Here is a 22,339-nt window from a genome sequence, read left to right as displayed (position 1 = left end):
TAACTCGACCCTGTTTGATTTGCTTATCCTTTCTATACTTATTTCGTATATTAAAAATGCTTCTTGGTTTTTTATGTAGAACATAAGGTGAGATTTGGAACCTTATTGCCCAAACATAATAACTAGCCACAAAATATTAAGCATTTAATAACAAAACTTTACAGCAAATATGTTTATAGAGAACTATAAGATCACGATATGTAATATATACGAATTCTAAAACTTTTGTTAGTCGCAGAAGTAAAATTTAATTTGTCCCTTTGTTCGAGTTTTCCAATGATTCGTATCTCCTTTATAGTTCGTATTGAGATTGATTGATATGGCAATGCTCCAAATCCAACTTTGAAACCTGATTAACCATTCAAATGGGACACCTATCGAATGCATATGGTAATAGATATTACCTCAGTAATTCCATTGATCTCTATATGTTTCATAGATACATTTAAAATGGAGAATGAATTAAATATAAGATATAGGCAACATTTTAAATTAATTAGTAATCATCAAAAAAACGCAGAACATTAGACATATGTCCTGATATGACTATTAAACATATTTAGAAAGTTACATGTAATAACTCTTACAAAGGGCTGAATATAGGCGGACTGCGAGGCTCCGGTTGGGAAATTTCGGGGAATCCCGGTGAATTTATAATTCTATGTTATAAGCTGAAGTATAAAAGAAGTGTGTATATTAACATTGCTTAAATTTAAAAACAAATTCTAATAACTTTCTGTACTTTTATCAGAAAAAGTTTATATATTATAAAGAATATAGAAAAGTGTGGACATTAGTCTTCATAAATACCTAATATAACACAAATTATTCAAAATGCAATTATTTATCAATATGACGGGATTTAAGAATGAAATGTGACCTTCATATACTAGTATGTAGTTATTACGAACTACTTGAATTATGAATATAAAAATATTTTTCAATACATACCATAAAACTTAGGTTATAAAACTGTCATATACAAGATAATAGTTTTAATAACATTTTATATATAAGTATAAACTAATGAAATGTAACCTTTTATTGTTAGAGAATAGCATTAATAATTTTAAATTTGTCATACAATTAAGTTTTACCACCTGCTGCTATTTAAAGTTTGCGGTCTAGTTCGTTAGGGAGACAGTCTGTACAAACAAGGTAATAAAGCAATCTGAGTCTATACATTGTGGGACAATTGCGGAAGACAGAGCGATCAAATTGAATCCCGAACTAATTCAAGTATCAGTTTGATCATGTAACTAGTACAATTGACTGTTTCAATTCTAATTCATTTATGTCTTACAAAAAAAAAATTATATTTTTAACAAACAAAATATATATCATTGTAGTTTAAAGTAGGCTTTAGTATTCACATTTTACAAACTTCACGTTACAACGGTAAATCTTTTGTTGAACTTTTGAATGTTTCCTTAAGTATTTATTTTATTTTAAGTTCGTCATCTACAAGGTAAGGTAAACAATAAGTTGAAATAAAAAATATTGGTATTTGAATCATATGTTATAAACTTAATAAGTAGTATTCTATTGCAACTTTTATAATAAATTGTTGGTTGTTAAATAAATTCAGTCCATTAGGAAAAGGTACCAACTGTTCTAAAAACAGAAAATTTATTACAACTGGTTCACGTAAAATAATTAATTTGAGCATATTTTACCACATACGCACAAACAAATTTTACGTGTGACTGCTCATGAAAATTGGTCCACTGCTCCGCTTTCAGAACTAGGTCCGGTGCTGGGGAACATTAATCATGTAAACTTTAAAATATGTTTCGTTGGTTTCGAATTTTCACTTCGTATTACTCATAAAATATGTAATTAATTATAACATTTAGTCCACTTGATTTTGAGGTTTGACGAAATTAACTTCTAAATTATTCAATCTCTATTAGATACAAATGCTTTAATTGATTCGACAGTTTTTGTTTGATGGAATAAGAAAGAATCAAAGAAACTTCAGCATTTATAATTTTAGTAAAATATGGTAAACCATGAAAATTTTAATATCATAAAATTGTACTGCACTGTAGAACTGTGTATTAAAGTAAATAAAAGATTAAATAAAATATGTAGCCAAAGGTTTTTATTCCTTTGTAGTGATTCCTACACATTCCTTCGATTATTATTTATTCCAAGCCGACAGCTAAATCTATGACTTTCCTCTCGTCTTTCACCTTTTATTTCCGTTTTATCGTAGAAGTGTATTTTTATTATTGTTGTTTGTTTCAACAGATTTTCTACAATTCATTGCTAAGAAAGGTTTTTAACATATTATATTTATAGATATTCTCTTCCTTGGTGTTTAATCTATAGTTAAATTTACTCTTTTAGCATGGCTTGTCATGTTTATTTAAACAATAGGTATATTTTTTTTGTAATCAGTGTTACTGCTAGCCCTGCGACTTTTACAGCGTCACGGGGAGACTGGGTCAGTACTGAGACCTGCCCGTTACGAAGGGGCCTGAAGGGCCCTGATGTACTATATTAAGAGATCGTAAAGTATTGTTTTCGAGAAATGTTTGATACCCTTCTAGCATCTGTAGGTGTTAGTTTAATGTAGTTAGTCTGATAAGTGTAACTCGGTGAAGAATTATAATGACAACAATATAGCTGGTGAAAAATTTCAACAAAATACTTTAAATTAAAAAACTCTAAAATCTTTTATTCTTTTATCAATTTTTTTTAAAGATTACAAAATTTATTTGATTTATCTCTTTATTTATCTTACTGGTAGGTATTATGTTGTATACATATAATTATACCAACAACAATAATAATAAGTTATAATTTCTTGTATAATGTTAAATTTGGGTTTTGTTCCTTTTAAATAAATTCCATAGAAAACTAGTCATAACAAAAGATGTTTTCAAATACAAAGCGGGATAAAATGGGATTCTCTGAATAATAATACTTTTAATCTTACTATTTATTTCGGTACGGGTTTCGTTGAATTCGATTTATTGCTGCAGAATAACGTCTGTGAATAATAAAGTTTTCTGCGGTCTGTGGTCATTTAATGGCGCAAAAAAACATTTTAAACTTTAATGTAATTTAATGTTTTACTTAAAGTTATTGAATAAGCTGTAAAATTTGTTTTATGTTTACAGATTATGTAACTAGACGAAAATTTAAAATGGATTTGATCGTCATTTTAACTTAATAAGTTTGTAGTCCAATAAGATATTGTATATCATGTTTGTGCAGAAAATTATCCAAGTCTTTAGAACTGTTCGAAAGGAAATATAGAAAACTTAAAATTTAATGGTATCGAATTTTAAAATAGTTAGTTTTTGTTGTTACAAAAATTCTGTTGTTATTACTTTGCAATAAACTTATTTAAGGAAAGTCGAGGTCAAGGTAACGTATTTTGTTATGTTACTTGCCATTTACCTGAGATTACATACTTTATTCAATAAGTTAATGTTGTCAAATCTTATTACCCGGGTGATGCTGAACACCGAGAGGAAAAGAATCATAATGAGTTTTTTAATTTTTGCTGTATAATATTGATGTAGACTAAAGTTGAGTTTGAGAAATATCTTCTCCATTTTAAAAATAATACCTTTTTAATCTTGTCGGTGTACAGAATTAATTTGATAAAATATGTAAGGCCATTAACAGGAACAATGTTCAATATCGCCGAATGGCTAATTCAATTCAATAATGGCCGGCAACTGTTAACCGCCATATAAATGTAAACACAAAATTTATTTACTCCCACTACGGATTTTTAAACTCTTTAAATAGAACAATTAATTTCTTAATAAACGGAAAAAAGGTTTAATCGAATTAATTTAGTATGAACCTTATACTTTATTAAAAAAAAACGAGATTGAACAGAATTATAATATAAATTTTGTTTTCGGTCTTTTGCTTTGGAACAAGGATTCAATTAAGGGTTCTGTGGCGAACAATTTCGAGTAGACAAAAATTTATTTTCAATTTAGACGGCATCAAAGAATTCAAACGGAAAAGAAATATACAAACATAATTTATAATTGCTTTATTTATACAACGGAATAAAATGGGTTTATTAGGCATTATTTTGAAAAACATATTCTCTTGTATATTTTATTTTCGAAAAGATTCCTGTCATGTTTTGTAGGTACTCGTTTATTTGTAATTCAGTCTCGTGCTCCATCGGCTTATTTTATTATATATACATATATACATACATACATACATACCTACATATGTAAGCAAACATATGGTTATGTCGGTAAGAAAAATAAATTTGAGATTGATAAAGGAGATTAAAACATGATAAAAATTAATGGAAATAATAAACCCTTATAGAAGATTCCTTTCCATTTGCGTGTATATTGCATTTGTATGTATATATGTATAGGGTTTTATAGGGTTTATAGGGTTTTATAGGGTTTTCCATTAAGGGCGCTTGATCTTTGAAATGCAAAAAAAAATACATGTAGGAAAGATATTTGCGAAATTTTTTTTTTATTTGGAAGGTCTATCGACCCCATTATGTATGGAATATGACATCATTCAAATGACCGCCACGGCTTCGGTTGGTGGCGCGCACACGAAAGGTCCAATTTTCGATGACTCTGGCGCACAAATCGGGCTGTATTTGATCGATGGCGTGGCGTATGTTGACTTTGAGGGCATCGGTGGTTTGCGGCTTGTTGGCATAGACCTGCGACTTAAGAAAACCCCACAAGAAAAAGTCCAGCGGGGTCAAATCGCACGATCTCGGTGGCCAGTTCACGTCGCCTCCGCGCGAGATGACCATGTCCAGAAATTGCTCGTGCAGAACTTCCATCGTAGCGTGTGCTGTGTGGCACGTAGCGCCGTCCTGTTGAAACCACATGTTGTCCAGATCCATATTCTCGATTTCAGGCCAAAAGAAGTTGGTTATATTGAGAGTTTCTGTATATTTATACATTAAACAATGTAGTTTCTTTTGATAGGAAATTTAACAAACAATTTGTATGCAATAAAATTGTAAGAAGCTAGTATTTACACTTAACATAGTAGATCCGATAGGCTTTGTCTTGTTATATCAAAGATATCATTCAGACTGGGAACTTTAGATAATGGATAACAATTATATAATACTTATTTTCAACTAATATAACCCCAATTAAAGCAAAAAAATTATACAACGTCACTCTAGAATTATGTGATCTTCGTAAACGACATTGAAGTTGGGCAAACTATCTGACCAACTGTCAAACAATAGATAATTTAGTTTTCTTAAAATTAGTCTTGATCCCACAATGTTTAAAAATTCTTACCTTTAAATGAAACTCATCTTATTCGGATATACTACGCGTGCTTTATTTTTGTAAAAAACTACATACTCCCGAAGTTTCTTTCCTGTTTGAGTATGATGACAATTTTCTTCAAGGTGTTCTTGACACAAGTCACGCCTTCGTGGGGTTAGATTATGTATAATAGTCTCGTTTTTAAAGATATTTAAGGCATTTTAAAGTGAATAAGTGAATTAAAGACACATATCTTTGATTTTCTTGACCTATCATCATACATTGATCATTTGGAGACTTGGTTTTGTTTAACAACGCCAGCTGCTGTCGAGTAGATTTAATTTTGTGACTATGTCGGTAAAACAATTTTGGTGTTATTTATTTTCATTGTATGAATAAACAGTTAAAACATCATTTTCTGAACATTAAACCAGGCTAGATTGATTTTTTATCCCCGAAACCTCGTTCTTTTTATTATGATTATTTATATTTTTATATCCATAGATGCATGCGCATGTTATTATATATATATTTTTGTTTTATGTTAAATTCTATTATGTAAGATACTTTATCATCTGTAGACATGAAATAGGTGCTAAAAATAGGGGTAAAAGGGCAATAATATTCTTAAGTTATGTAATAAGTTGTTTGAAATTAGTTTTATTACCTTACAGAAAGTCGAGATGCTGGGGATTTTTTTTTAAACTTCCTTTAATTTCGATTTAGATGTGCATATTAGATATACTTGTTTTGTTTATTTCAAGAACGATTCCTTTCTTAAACTACAAAGTTGTAACATGTCCAAAAACTTTTGTTTTAACAGGACCTTTATATTGCACAAAGGCTGCCTTATATGCTGTTTTGAGCTGGGAACACCATACATTTTAGCTAAGCAAACATACCACTTGTACGGGACTAATTTCTAACTTAGTTTTAAGCGTGAACTTCCTTCGCACTAAGTAATGATAAGTAAGACTGAATTTCATGAAAATCTTTTAATATGATCGTTAATAATTCGATGCATTTTATTGAATCTGGCCTAAAATAATTTGTTTCATGTCTGATATTATTTCCTTACAGTTTTTTTCACAGAAAGTTATTAAAAATTTATTCCAAATTCAATGGGCTTGTAAAAAAATTTTAACGCAACATCATTACAAAATTCAGTTGATAAAAACTGAAAAAGCAAAGCTTACAGATACGATCACATTTATAAATATCAAGTAAATAATGTTTGCTATAAAACTGAAATTAATAATTTCATAGTTTAGTTTAAATAACTGTTAAGTAATAGTGAATTAAAAACTTTTGGTGACTTGTTATTTATTTAAAATTTTTTAGACATTCCGATTCAAACTTAATATATTCGATCCTCTGATATAAAGTACGAATATTTTGGTTGTAAATATAATAAAAAAATTGTGGTTGTCTCCTATAATAAAACTATTATATTAAAATATAATCCAAAACATTATCCAACGTTTTGTCATAGAAACCAAGGGAAAATAATTTAGGCCGTATTAATAAATCTTTTTAACGACTCTAATATATTATTGAAAATAAAATTATTGTAGTCACATTACACATTTTCTTATTCTGATCACAATGAAATCATGATTGATTTATAGATATTCTTTGTATTTAATTCAAACAGTCAGCAAAGAATTACAAAGAAGCATAAGATAACTACTCAATTGTATGTCTGCCGTAAATTTTACAGATCAATGGATTAGAAGAGAAAAATCACACAACTTGTTATTGGAATTTTGTTATGTACGTGAAGATTTACAATGAGTTATTGTTTCTCCTTTTCTAGTTTTCAGTACATTATAACATTTTATTTGTTGTAAGTATAAAAATGACAGTCATGTTGTTACTGGAAATGAGTCAATAATGTGATGGATTTTTTATGTTATTGTTTTAATTACTTCACGTCATGTCTAAAATACATATCTATCAGATATATATTTTAATTTTAAATCTTAGTTCATTACAATAGAGATGTTTTTTATGTGAAGCTCATTTCAGTTTAAGAGAGTAGGGTATCGAAGTGATTTCTTGAGCAATTATTTAAGTTTTGAAATATTTTGAATGTGCATTAATTATGCCAGTTTTGAGACGTAGCAAATAAGGCGTAACTCATAGAAATATCAATGACATAACGTCCCGACGTCGATATAATGGAATAACACTAAATTAAATATTGAGAACAAAAAAGATCTTGCAATGACATTCAATTTACCTTTGTACATCACCAACATACTTTGATTTTTGCTATTTGTTAGTTGTCTTTATATAAATCACGGTTCTTGCAACACATTCTTTATTAAACCTATTTTGTTTTTAAATTTCCCACATAATGTTTAATTGTGGCAAATACTGGCGACTGTTAACCACTGATTGCTTCGGTATTGTTTTAGCGAGGTTGCAATTTTCGTTTGTTGAATTTTCGTTTAAAATGTTTGAAAATGATATGATATATTTCAGTACTGCGAAATTTTTAAGTTCCGCGTTAGAATGCATGAATGAAAAATGTACCTACATCATTATTATGGATTTAGATTCAATAACACAAGAAAAACTTTTTATTTTAAGCTCTTTCTCTGGTTGGTCATCATCATATGTATGTTTGTCATGTATGTACGTCATCATATGTATCAGAACACGTACCAAAATCGCTGTTATGATTGTTGTTAAATGTATGTTAGCTTTACTGACAGTGTTTATTGTATTGATTGATTACAACTTAACCTATATTGATTGATGTTCGTACTGAGATCACAGATGATATAACAACCAATAAGCTCAAAGTTTTATATCTGACGGACTAAAACTTTCTGTGTAGATACTTCAGTTACACTTTTATTGTCTTGCTATAGATTGAAAGGAATCTATTGAGTTATTTTTTTCTGATTTATTTTTCTTGTTTCACAAAATGTATGAATATAGTAAATGTTATTGAAAACTTTAAATAAGTATTATGTTCTATACTGGTAGCAGATTTAATATTAAATAGATATGATTAGATCAACCATTTCAAGGAAACCAAATTTTATATACGAGTTTATAAAATTTATAAAATTTAACCAAAAAAGCCTGATTTATGTAAATACATTCAATGTCTTCGATGTTTGAATCATATATTTGTGTTTTACGAAAACGAAACGTTGTTTCATTAAAAAGATTTAATGCAAATAGAAGTTATATTCTATCTTTATAAAAAAATCATGTGTATTTTAACATTTGATTATTAGCTTCAATTCGAATCTTTGAAAAGATAAGCTTTTTTAATTTTTTGTTAAATTAACATGAAATGAACAGAGCACGAAGTAAATATTGATTTCATTTTTAAGAATTCGGAAAACAAAGTTATTAAATGGTAATTAGGAATTAATGTTTTCGAGTTATAGCAAAATGCAATAAAGCATGTTTGACAAATTACTTGTCATCCAATAATTAAATAGCCTGAAAAATTTTACATAGTTTTTTATTCCTTTGTTCACAACGAGAACAGAAGAAAATCTCTTTATCATTATAACGTCAAAGTTGTCAGTTAGCGTTCATGCTAGCTTCAACTGAAATTGTCAGCGAGTTTTATCGGATTACTTACAAAAGAAATAGACATGGCTTTAAAAAAAACTTTTTCAATGTTTTGTTAGAATTGGTTTTTAATTTCTGCTACTTTGAAAATTTATTCGTTTATTTTTTATGGATATTGATTTTGGTCTTCTATTAGTTTTAAAAAGTAAAGTATAATTATTTTCTAGTATATAGTGGATTTTTATATAGAAAACGTTAAACAAGATTGAAAATGGAATAAAAAAATATATTGAATTAAAATATATAGAATTACTAATTACCTTTCAACTTTTAACACACGTGGAATATATATTTTAACTTGTTATACATAGTTATGTAAAATTACAAAAAAGCTTCGGGCTTTGTATCATACGTCTTTTTATTTATAATATATTAATATATCTACTTTTCATATTAATATATCATAAAGGAATACAAAATTATTCAAATTATTCAAAACTTAATGATTGTTGTAAATGTTTCTGAAAAACTTCAAAGGCTTATAAAGTATGACGTCATTAGCGACTTCCGCTGTCTCTCCAATAATTTGTTTTTGATTTTACGATTAGGTAATTTTCTTGATTTAAATGTCAAAACTTTTCCAATAAATTCCAGGTTCTTAATTAAGGCAAAGTGCCCTGATTGGCTTGTACAAATAATTATGATTAATGTTGAATAACGAGAGATTTCATCATAATTTATAAGGCGGCCTTAATAAAAATATACATTCAAATATTTCTGTCTTGAGAAATTGATGTCATGCATCTCCATATATAATAGCATTATTCTTAATATCATAGAATATTTCACGACCACCTGCAAATCCCTCGTCAGACTTGCTTCTACATAATAATTTGCTTCAACTGCTTGCATTTTGACGACTGAGGTTCAAGTTTACATGATGAAGTTGAATTTTAATTCAACTTTGGTGAAATGTTTCAATTTACTTTTACATTTAAAAGGCAAAGGCTTTAATACATAAAGCTGAGTTGATATTGTTTAAATATCACTCCAACTATTTATACAATCAAAGGGAATACGGTTTCGCTAAAATTGTATTTCACAGGTTTTAAACCCCATCGAAAAAGTTACTACGACTTCTACGCCTTTATATTTTATGAATTACGTCTTATATATTTTTGTTCACATTATAGTCTATTTATTGGAAAGATTTAGTTTTACATCCACATGTGATATTCACATCTCGTCTACCAGTGAAACGGTTGCTGAAAAGTAAACGAAACGTCGGGAGTATGTAGTTTTGTACAAAAATAAAGCACGCGTAGTAGGTGTATCCGAAAAAATATTAGTTTCATTTAAATGAATAAAGCCCGCGAAAGTTTTACATCTCATTAACGTCTGATATCACTTTTTTAATGAACAGTTATTCGCTTAAATGTCATCAACTACGTAACAAAATGAAATTTTTGTATTTCACCATTTATTTATTTTAAATAAAAATAAGTTTTTCAAAAACATCAATTAAAATATACATTTCGTTTATACTGTGCAAAAAGGTATTTTTTATGTTACACAGTTTCATTATTGTTAAAAGCTTTCTTGAAATAAAATACAACGGAATGTAAGACTTCATTGTTAATTATTTTTAATATGCCACGGCTACTATTTCACGATAATTGTTGAAGTTAATATCCATATAGTACCTTATAATAATAAAAATATTATTAAGATGTTTAAATTCTTTCATCCAGATACAATACGTTGCTCGGGTGGTATAAAACCTTTCCGCATGAAATAAAAGAATGTGCAATTGTAGGTCACTTCCATAAATTCTCCCTAGCTACTTAGCGGATACCAGTATAATTTTTTTAAATAAAAGAGTAAAAATATATTTCGTATAATTCCAAGGGCAATGTTATATTTTCGTTTTGTATATTTAAAAAAAACACTTTAAATATTTTGCAATATCGTAAGCATAAACACCCTGATATATTTGATACACGTTTTATTTATTGCTTTCCGATAAAACTGTCCTTAAAATACGAAACGAAACAAAACAAAACAGCAGTATACATCCAGCGTCGAAAACAGAAAATAAAAAAATTCAATTAAGTCTGCCATGTAGATGCACGAAATACGTTTGATAGAATTCTAGCTGTGACATCTAACAGTTGTTGCCACTCATTGACTTGTTTGCAAGTTCTACATTGTTGGATTTTGTTTGCTTTTAATTGCTTTTTTATCAGATTACTATACCATTGAAAGCAAACAATCGATTAGCAAAATATTGGACTTGTCCGGCCGAATGAAAGCAAACGGAATTGGTGCTATTAAAATAGAAGAGTTTTAAAACAAAAAACAAAAATTTTTCACTGTTTTTGGTTACGGAAAACAAATTAAAAAAGGAAATTCAATGATTTTCATTAAACATAAGTTTGAAAGTTTTAACTAAACTAACCTTCGACAGAAAAAGAATAATTTTAATGATAATATCAATATTAATTTACTAAAATATATGAAAACGTTTGTCGTGGATCTGCTTTAAAATATTGAACCGAAATTGAAATAAAATGGCGCACACAAATTTGAACAAATTAATTGCCCTTAATTGAATTTCGAATACTTGCTTTGGTATTTAATACGAGCGATCTTAAGAATAGTTTTAATAACGTGTTTAAAAGGTGAGAGCCCAAGCGTGTGATGTCTTTTTATATTTGCCATATTTTTTGTTAGATTAAAATTTTCATAAAAGTTTGAAGGAGATAAAAGGTTGCAGACATTTTTCTTACACAGGTGTTCGTGAAATGTTCTATAAAGTGGGTAAACTTTTAACCTAAGCTTTCTTTTAACACTGCTATGTACTCGAACGTGTATAAAGATAATATATTGAACAATGTATATAATAATTAATTATGTTTTCAGCTCTATCCTAAACGCCTATATAACGTCAGACTACTGATTCCAAACCTTGTCCTCTTCATGAAAAAAGTTTTAAGAAGCCTTACTGAATATGCCACTTCAATAGCCGTATATAACATATCGTCAAACTACTTCCAAGATATGCCGAATTTCTCATTGCGTTTTCCTTAACCGACCAGAACTGAAGAAATACACGTAAACATAACGGTTGCCTGGAAGAAATCGCTTGTTAGCGATAAGGCCGCCATTTGTTCGTCCTAGATTTTTTCCTTTTGTTTTTATTTGTAAGTTTATGTTGCGTTTTATTAGAAGGCCGTAAAGGATATAACATTGCATTGAACATTTTTCCAGCAAGGGAATAGAACTCGCAAAACATCATACTGAGGCTCACATTGTAACCGCTACGACATAATTGTAGTACGCCAATATATCTATATAATAAAGTTAACTGATCACATATTTTTTTAATTCTCATTTATATTTTTGCTTTTAAATGAAGTTTTTTTATACATATAAAAATACATATAAAAAGATCCACAAGTTTCCAATTTTTTGGAAGATATAAACATTCAATTGTACCTACATATACAGTGTTACTTTTGTATTGTATATGGTGTGAATATTTAATGTTTGAAAGAAGTTGCTCAAGATGATATCTATACTTTTTGGGTGAACTCATTTAAATAGAACAAAATTTTTCGGGACACAACGGAATTTTTATAATTTTGTTTTTAGTGAGAGACGACCATTTCATCTCACCTGCTAGTGATCACGGTTGCTGAAATGTAATCGAAACGACTAGAAAATGTAAAAATAATATAATAAAAATAACTTAGTTATCCTAAAAACTTGATTTATTTAAGATGTGTATGTTAAAGTGGAATTGAATAATTTAATCATCAAAATTATAAGTGCAATGATCGACTTAACGATAATTTTGAACAGTATGATATAAAAGTTGAATAATTTTCTAAAAACTCTAAGTTTCTAATAACGTTGACGTACGATAGGGATAAGATTATCGAAGCTGTATTTTTCAGTAAAGTTACAAACCATTCTCCAAATATTTAATGCAGATTCATGTTTTGTTTAGTCCTATGCAAATAAGGTGAGGCTTGATATTGCATTATCTTATTATAAAAATTACTGAATGTTTTACAAAGAAATACTGCGAATTGCAAGCAACGGAATGTCCATATAATCGAAAATTATTTGTTTGAAACCTTACCTATTTGTAGAGCGCTAGAACTATCTAGCCGCAAACATTTTAAGGCTGTAAGCACAAAACGGTTAGGTTTTGTATTCGTAGTACAGTGTGTCTTGATTTTGAAACTTATGAGTAGGTATTTACGATAAAGCTTCCAGGAATTGAATTACAAGAGTTAATAGTTAGTTTCAAGGACTTTGTTTTATTATAGTAAAAGCTTTTTAGGCCATATTTGTAATATAATTTTTTGTGAATTTTCAAGAGAGGCATTCTGTTGGTGAATTTTGTTCCGAATGTGTATAGAGTGTTTTCGTTGATTTCTTATAAGATTTTTTCTCTAACATTTTGAAGAAAAAAGTCATTAAAAATAAATTTAAAATAAAAATTCGACTTTAATGCTTAAAATGTTTTTTTCATCGGTAAAATTGATTTTTTTTTATTGGTATTATGCTAAGATTATGTAAATTTAGTTAGAGGATTCTTTGTTTTTCTACTAAACCTTTTTACATTGTTTCTTGTTTTGAGAATAATTTATAACTGCAATACCACCTTTCAAATCGCACTTAGCTTTTTAAATATTAAGTAAACAGAGATTGATATTGATAACTTAGTTGTAAAATATTAATTTTATTTATCTAATATTGTTGTGCTTTTTACAAAATTTCATATAAATGTTGGTAAATATTCCAATAGCAATATGTCTAGGAGCATTACCTACATCTGGAATATTCAAATTAGACTAGGCAATTAGTTGAGCCTTAATGCTACGATAAAGCTATCCGAAGTTTAACAATGACTCATAAATCGTAGGTCGTATTACGTGTAAATGGAAGTCGGTCCTTTGGAATTTAATTGTTATCATTCGTGTAAAATTTATAGGATTATCTTATACGAATACGGGGATTAGGTATGTTTAATTAACAGATGTATATAATGTATTTAGTTCTAATGTATTTAAAAAAATCATCGACGCCTGCAGTAATAGTTAAGCAAATTAACATTGTTGATATATTATTCATGCGAAATTGTAAGGATTACGAATTAAAAACACGAAGATTTAAATTTAAATTTTTGTCAGAATTGAAAAACGTATACTTGAAAATTATTTCTATGATGAAAAAATATTGTTTAAGCATAAAAGTTTTATTATTATTGCACATTTGTTATATTGCATACATAAAAAATTTGCTAAACTTTGAATTGTAAATTCTAGATTTACATCGAGATCGTCGCATCCATACCGAGACATTTGTTTTGTTGTACTGTCATTGTTATTCTCTGGAACAATGAGTGCGCTAATGTTTCCATAAAGGCATTTAATGTTTTGGAATTATTTTGTATACAAGTTTTAAAATGGGATTTCATTTACTGTATAGAAATAACCATTTCTGGAAAAGTGTACTTTTTAATAATTTTGTAAAAGCACGAAAACATTGTTTTGTTATCAATACGTTAGCCACATCCTATATTTTACTTGCTTAGTCTAGTTTGATGAATAAACATTTTCATCCGGTGGTAAGACCGCAATAATATCTATGATTTTCCCGTGTACCTACTCATTTAAATGATCACTGATAGAAATTTCATCTCGTCTGCTCGTCATTGTGGTTGCTGCAAAGGAACGGAAAAGTCAGGATTATGTAGTCCATAAAATAATAAAAAACGCGTAGTATCATCCGAAAAACTTAGTTATATTTATAAGATAATGCCACATTTATATTACATTACTCATTAAATTTACTTATATTGATTACTTATGCAACACGCATATACATATATACATAGATACAAATATATATAAATATAGTTAAGTAACGAAGTTACAAGTTGAAGATAAGCCTTATATTAGAAAAGATTATTTTAACGAAAATCTGAAAGTTGAAGTGCTAAGAGATCGGATGTTTGCTAAATATATATCAGGTTGAAAGGATGTATTCGGTGAATCAAGGCATTCGGAACGGAGCTCGGGTCGTGCCGCTCAAAACTAACGATGTCCTTACCATGTAAATAGGAAAATATTCTCGACCTAAGCAAAATGTTTATTGGAAATCCGTAATATTGAAGCGGTGGTCCGGAAACAATAAAAAATTTACGAGCTCCAGTTTTGTATTTGTTGTTATTAGGGAAAAATCTTTTGGTCATGCGTTTGAGCTATTACATTTAAGATACTTAGTATACGTTTCATATAAATTTCCTTTATTTTCTTAATTTGAAAATAAATTATCCGACAACATTAGGTTCCTTCTATAACGTTCCAAGGATATCGTATCATTTCATAGCTATATGTCTCCCAGGTGAAATGATAGCCAGAAACTGGTTAGGAAGACTTGAATTTGGTTTCATGAAGGCTATAAGGTGGAAGCTTCATATACGTTTGTCTGGTGGCACTAAGGAATCGCTTTTTCAGAGTAACGAATTCAGTCACTATTTAAATCGTGTTCTTCAGACAGTTGCAGTAAAAATTTTAACCATGGTAAAAAAAATGTGCGTTCACTGCATTGAGTGGGAAGTATCAGTTACGGGGCTTTCAATACTGAAAAATTTTTAAGATGCTCGTCAACCTCTGTTAATGAAATTTGAATCGGGAAGTTTAATGGGATGCAAACTAGTTTGGCGAGAAACAAGAATATTTTAATCTATAATTGGACTTGTATTCTCTTTTTGTTTTGTCTCGGGTATAGATATAGAGACAGTTCTTTGTAAAAATAACCCCACTTACGACAAGGGAGTGCTTTGCATTTATCTCGAGCACAGTCCTAGGAGGCTAGTGGCTAAGAACAGGATCTGTAGTAGTAGAAGGCGTATGTGTAGGTGTAAACATTGAGTTTTATTAGTAATTTCTGTTACTTATAAAAGCAATATAACATTAATATTTTTCTAAATGGAAGAGTAGGATATTTCTCATGAAAGTTGTTTAAGAAGAGGCCATTACTACTGACTGACTAACATAAAATAAAATTTGAGCTACTTATTAAGATAAAGAGACCTTAATTTACATATACAGTATACTTTTTGTTTATGTTATGCTAACATTCAATGACAAAAAATTTGCAGCAAAACGAAAATAACCTTTTCATAACAGTAGCTTTTTTAAAACAAAAATGTAGATATAGAACTATAATTTATGTAATAGCATGAAGGTGTTTGATTATATCAATGTAATATTTCTAGTTTGCGACAAAAACTTCTAGAAAAATGTTGTAAGGTCCACGAGCGATGTCCCGTATTCCGTTCGAGCAAGATCAACTTTCCCAATAAGTGTTTCCTTGTTATACAGCCTCTAGAGAAAATGTGATATGATCTAATAGAATTGTCGTTATAGCCGGGAATGCGTTTTTAAAGTTATCTCTAAAATAACATAAAATCAATAAAGAAATTATATATACAGAAAAGTATATGCGTAGCATTATTTTCAAATAAATTAAAATTAATAGTATTGAACCACACGGTAACTGGGATCTGGGACAACTTTAAACAGAGTGTATATAGTCTTGTCAAATTTTTATTTAAGCATCTGCGTTCCCATTCCACAGAACGAGAGCTTTCATAATACTCGTACATGTAGGTGAAACAATGGACTAGGCTTTAAACATCATTTTTGTTTCCAGATCTAACAAAGAGAGCCTCAATTCAGGAACAATTTGTATAGTATAAAAGTGTTTACTGTTTATGCACATTATCTCTGAGCTCCAAGTTTAAAAATCTTTTTTATTTTGTCATTCGTTTTATAAACACTGTATGGAAACATGAATTTTGTATGAAAGAATTTAATTTTTGAACGTTTTTGGTATTTTTATTACAGAATAAAATAGTTTATATATTTTTTTTTATAATTTAAAATTTAGTTTTTCTTTCTGTTGTTATTAATTAATTATCATAAAAAAAATGTTAAATAAAATGCAATTATATAGCATTGATGAAATGAATTGTACCAATACTGGTATATTAACTTAAGTAACTGTATTTAGGTGAAATAAATACTTTTATTAAATTCATTATCTCGAATTCCAGTTTTTATTACAATTAAATTTAGTAACAAAGTTGGGAGTCTCTTTAATTAAAAAGGACGGTTCTCAGAATATATATATCTATGTATCTGAAATCTATATATCATATTAAATATAATGAAATATGTATATATTTATATTATAACATTTAATTTATTAATTTCTAATGAGATTAGTTATTTGTTGAAACAGAAAATATAAATTACATAGACTAATCCTTGCCAATGTTTCTATTAAAGGATCCTTCATTTTGTTGTTACTCGACGAAAGTCTATATTTCCTAGACATATACCAAACCCCTCATTACATTTTCTGAAGCACTCAGCAAACACTAATGAGGCAGCACAATAATAAGATTGACATTTTACGTAGGAGCCGATACAAGAGAGCCTTAATTAATGCAGACGGGGTCTGTAGTCTGCCCCATTAATTGCGTCGTTAGAAGCGTTGTAAGTCTGCGTATACACAAACATAACAAAAAATATTGCCATGTTATAATAATTACTTTTAAGTGTATAAGTAATTAAACTATTTTCTACGGTCTAATATTTGGAATTTGCATTTTTGTAGGTATATTGTGAGGTGGAAAATACATCAAACTATAAATTAAAATTTTATTGTAATACATATTACATCAAATGTACTTTAAAATCGATTGCTCTTTATTTAAATAAACAGTAAAAGCTGAAATACTCCTAGATTTTACTCTTAAATCAGAAATTATATAATATTATAATTTATCTGTGGCTGTGGACATGTCTCTCAGAAGTCAAAATAATTAAATAGAACAATAATAAATAAAACAATAATTTAAATTCCTGTGTAATTACACTGCGATTTTAAATTTAAAATAGAGTTTTCAAAAATATACTGTATTATTTAAATAAAAATAAGTTCATAAACGTTGGTAGAAGAGCCTATTGTAATGCTTAAACATAAAAACACGTCGTTTTAAAATATGTTATTTAAAAACGATGTGATTTTAATAAAATTGCCATTACTATTATCCTTGGATTACTATACACAGTATTACCTGACTCACTGTCATATATATTTTTTAAAGATTTTTCATATATATTTTTTAAAGATTTTTGAAAACATGATAGCTTTTGTTTTTGTACAATGACTTCAATGATGTATTTCGACCATTGAAATTTCTTAGATTTCCTTACAAACCAGATTCTTACTGTCGTTAGATCGTTTCCGCTTGCATTTTCTTCCAACAGGAAGAAGTTTAGGTCAGATACCTAACACGCGTAGTACTTACAGCGTATGATAACTTTATAATCGTATTAATTGCATACAAAAGGTTTGTAATCTGTTTAAATATATAACAGACTTTCAGATTTACAACGTATACACCAATTTATTAACTTAACTCTTTTTGTACTATAAAGCATCCCATCAGACAACAAATATTACCGGACCATCAAAGGAACAAAAACTTCCCTGTACCCTTCATCAAAGTCTGCTGTCTTAATTAATATCGTTTATTACAAGTCCTTGCTAACTCCTTTATGAGAGACACGAGTGGAACACAAATGCCCCTATTTTAGGTTTGCAGGAACAATGGGTTGTTCTTAGGTTAGGTTATCGTCGTAGGTTGGCGCTGACGGGGGTAGGGGGTCCACCAGCAACCTTTTGGGTCCACTTTGAAAATTGCGATATGGAACGATAAGTGTTTGCGCATAACAGCAATATTATGAGGAATATAACAAAAAATATCTGTGTTTTTAACTTTCGAGCTATGTTAACATGCATAATTCAATTAAAACTGTGAGATCTAATTTCATTCAATATTATTTATTTGAATTTTAATTGTTAACAAATAATAATTTTCCATTTATTATTGCTCCAAATATTAATTATTAATAAACAAGAAATTGCGTGGGGTTGATGTTGAATTAGAAATTGAGTTAGGTAGAAATATATTACGAAGTAGGTTTGTTATTTTGTTCATATTGAATTACGAAGAGCTCTCGCAAAATTAATGTATTGTGAGAAGTGTATATACCGCTATGTTATTAATAATATTCAAGTGCTTTAAATAAACCTAATTCTAAAATATGAGCTTGTGACGCCATTTATATTTCTTAATGTTTTCTATGTCTGTTCTATGACGAAATAATAGTATTAAAATATATGAATTCAAGCAATTCATTCTTAGGACTTACTTCGAAGGCAGTCCTGATAGGTTCGTTTTGAATTTAGTTATTTAGAGTGAGAGGCTTGCACGGTGGAGGTGAGCGTTTAACGCGCGTTAGCTAGGGGCCCCTTGAAACTACACGTGAGTCACAAGTCCCAGGCATTGTTTAAGCTCCTCTCCCTGCAACGCGATGGACACGGAACCTCCACGGTGAATCCATGGAATGTTTAGAAGTTTTCGTCTCATATAATTAGTCCATTGGTGGTAGCAACTGCTTAATTTCAAGATCCTCAGATAAAATTTCTGTATCCCATAGCATCTGATTTCTTGGAAATTATGATCTTTGACACAGTCATAGAGGAAAGCCATTAACGGGCCATTCATTTACTAAAATATTTTTTCCTAATTATTTTAGTAAACAAATGACTCTTACTGAGTAATTTAATATTCGGGTACCGGTATGATTTGATTTGCTAAGTGTTTTTCTTAGATCTTTATAAAATACGTGTTTTCGTTCGTTATTTGTTAAGGCCTATAAATCATATTTTTGAAATAAATATTCTATTAGTTTATCTAATGGAAAAAAGATACTTTCCTTAAACCTAAATACATCATGGTTACGTAGTTTCTGCGTGTTGAGTAGGAATTCGAAAAAAACAAAATACATACTCACAAAAACACTCGTACACAAATTATCAGTTTTATAATGTAAGTGGGATCGAGTGTTATTGTTTAATTTGCTGCATTCGACTTAACGGAATTTCAGTTAACAAAGGCTTATTTAGTAATGAGTGCAGACTATCAATAAACATAGTAATGTAGAATAGTAATCAGCCGATAGGTTCGAACTGGTACAGTGTTTATGTACTTTATAATGATACTTACAAAGGCAATACCTGACCTGACTACACTGTATTTTCTAATTACGTAACATTAAAATATGTACATTTTTTTGTAATATTACGGTCAATTAAGATCTCATTATTTGTTCATTTACTATAATAGCATTCTTTAATTTCTTAATTCTGATGTTTTAATAGGATTAGGCAACTTTTTGATTCTGTCACATATTGTTTTAAATTTTTAGCAATTTTTTACTTCAGGCTTCTAATCCAACTACCAACAGAATTTGTTGGTTTTTATTGGTGTGACTTTTTCAATAAAAAAAATCCTTTTTATTAAAGTAATTGTTCAATTGGCTGTTTCATTTTATTATTTAAATTTGAGATGTAGTTTTTTTTCACATATTCTATGGTTTTTTAAATAATAAATTCAAAACCTTGTACGTTGTGTATGTGTATGTGTATCTATACGTAAATATCTATACACAAATGTGTGATAATATCATACAATTAATAGTACTAGGGCTTCTGGAAGAAAGTAATCTAAAGAGAATAAGAAAATTGTATTAAAGTTGGTCTTCTAGAGAGTACGCATCTTATATCCAATTTGCTTTGTGCGGTTATTGAATCAATTCCTTCGACTTTCATTGAGCGACCGAGATCAAAGTAGTTAAACACAATTTTCTCATTTCTCTGTTTTTATTTTTAGGCTTTCGTATTCAAAGATCAAAGTGGAATATAATTCATTTAATATTATTACTAACTATTGTTGAGCTTATAATGTAATGTGTGTAGAAAACAAAATTAGATTGATATTAAATTTAAATTCTCGTACAGAAGGTCTACACTTCTTTGGATTTTAAAGTAAAGTCTTACAATTAACATTTGTAAAAAATGCACTCAACATACGGTAGTAGATAATATATACATTTTTTTTGTCTTTGCTTCATGAAAACTGAAATTTAAGATTAATAATCCTAAATTTGACTGAAAAAAAGCTTATTATAAAGTTTCCTCATATGTTCAGGCTTTTTCGTAATATTTGTTTTTATTGTCTGTTTAGGAAAAACCTACAATCATTTCAGTACAATTGAAATATTTTTACCAAAGAAATAAAACAGTAAACAATTAGTAGAGAAAAATTTTCGTGAGAACATCGCGATCACATTGTCAGTTTTTATTGTTCTATTTAACAATCATAACTTTTTATGTGTTCATATGTTTGTGCAATTACAAATATTCAAATAATTCATAAAGGCGAAGCATGGTTTCAACTTCTAACTATCGAGACTCGAATTCGGGTTTTCTGCGAGGCTCGGTTGTTGCGTTCTCTTTTACTCGCACCAGAAAGTGTATTCGCATATTTTCTATCCCCTTCTGGTCTGAGGAGGCTTGCGTGGAAAGAGAATGTGGGTAACGAACGACCTTTTGCCGTTACGGACGGCAGTGCGGAGCGTCCGTTCACCGAGATAGGTACGCTCGGTTATTCTTTAAACCAACTCGAACATCTGACAGCCTGAAAAAAATTACGTAAATATTACATACGTCCATCGATTATGAAATTTTGGTAGGTGTAGACTGGACTCTCACATTGTTATCTTTGATTTTACGAACCCAGTGCTTGTGAATACCTTTTGTTTACCGCCGGCTTATTTGTCCCTCGTGAATTTGTTTTATATAATTTTGTAACCCTGTTTCTTAGTGTTCGGACTGTGTCTTGTGTTTAACCCGGTTTGGATTGTCTAAGCGTTGTTGGTAAGTCATTTTATAAGTTACAGTTGTTTGTTTCCAATACTTTTTGCATTGTACCTAAGTCAGAGAAATCGACTGACTTGACTTTTAAACTTTAGAAAAGTAGTCAAATTGCAACTTAAGCTAAATTCAGATTTAATAGCATTACATAGTGATGGATTTTTATAAATAAAAATTATATAATAATCTAGTACTTTCTTAATGAATTTAATTATGTTCTTTTTTTACAAACACAGTTTCTGTTTTACGTAAAACTTATTGGACAGCTTTTTATTGCGTGTTCTGTTGTATAACGTGCTCGATAAAGCAACGCATATTTTAATGTTGTGTAATATTATTAAGAACGCAAAATGTTTAGATTCGTCTAAAATTGTATGTACATTTTAATAGACGAGATGGATTTAAACATGTGACCTTTGAATATTGTTATCCATGTCAGGGTTTTGACTTCTACCACCTACAAAACATCGATAATTTAAATTCCTTTCTGATTTGTCTTTGAACATAATGACATCAAACAATAAAGTTCTCTTAGTAAATTTTATTGACTATGCCTATTATATGAATGAGTTTGATCTAAGCCCAAAGTGTAATAAAAAAGAAGAAAGCCGCCGATACTTTCGCTCAAGACATCACAGTAAACGGCAATTCTGTCGGATACAATCCCTCGAACCCTTAAC

The 22,339-nt window shown here is 29.1% G+C and overlaps 1 protein-coding gene across 1 annotated transcript in view; it reads left to right on the top strand.

The window, feature by feature from the left end:
* The first annotated feature begins 21,378 nt into the window (after positions 1–21,378).
* The window catches only part of LOC116775048 (mucin-5AC), a 38,975-nt gene continuing 38,014 nt past the window's right edge, over positions 21,379–22,339 (top strand). Inside the window, exon 1 of the mRNA XM_032667882.2 lies at positions 21,379–21,662. The gene's annotated coding sequence lies outside the window, so the exon portion shown is untranslated. The remainder of the gene's footprint in view (positions 21,663–22,339) is intronic.

Source organism: Danaus plexippus (genome assembly GCF_018135715.1).
Source record: "Danaus plexippus chromosome 3 unlocalized genomic scaffold, MEX_DaPlex mxdp_30, whole genome shotgun sequence".
NCBI lineage: Eukaryota > Metazoa > Arthropoda > Insecta > Lepidoptera > Nymphalidae > Danaus > Danaus plexippus.
This window is presented reverse-complemented; position numbering and strand designations above follow the sequence as displayed.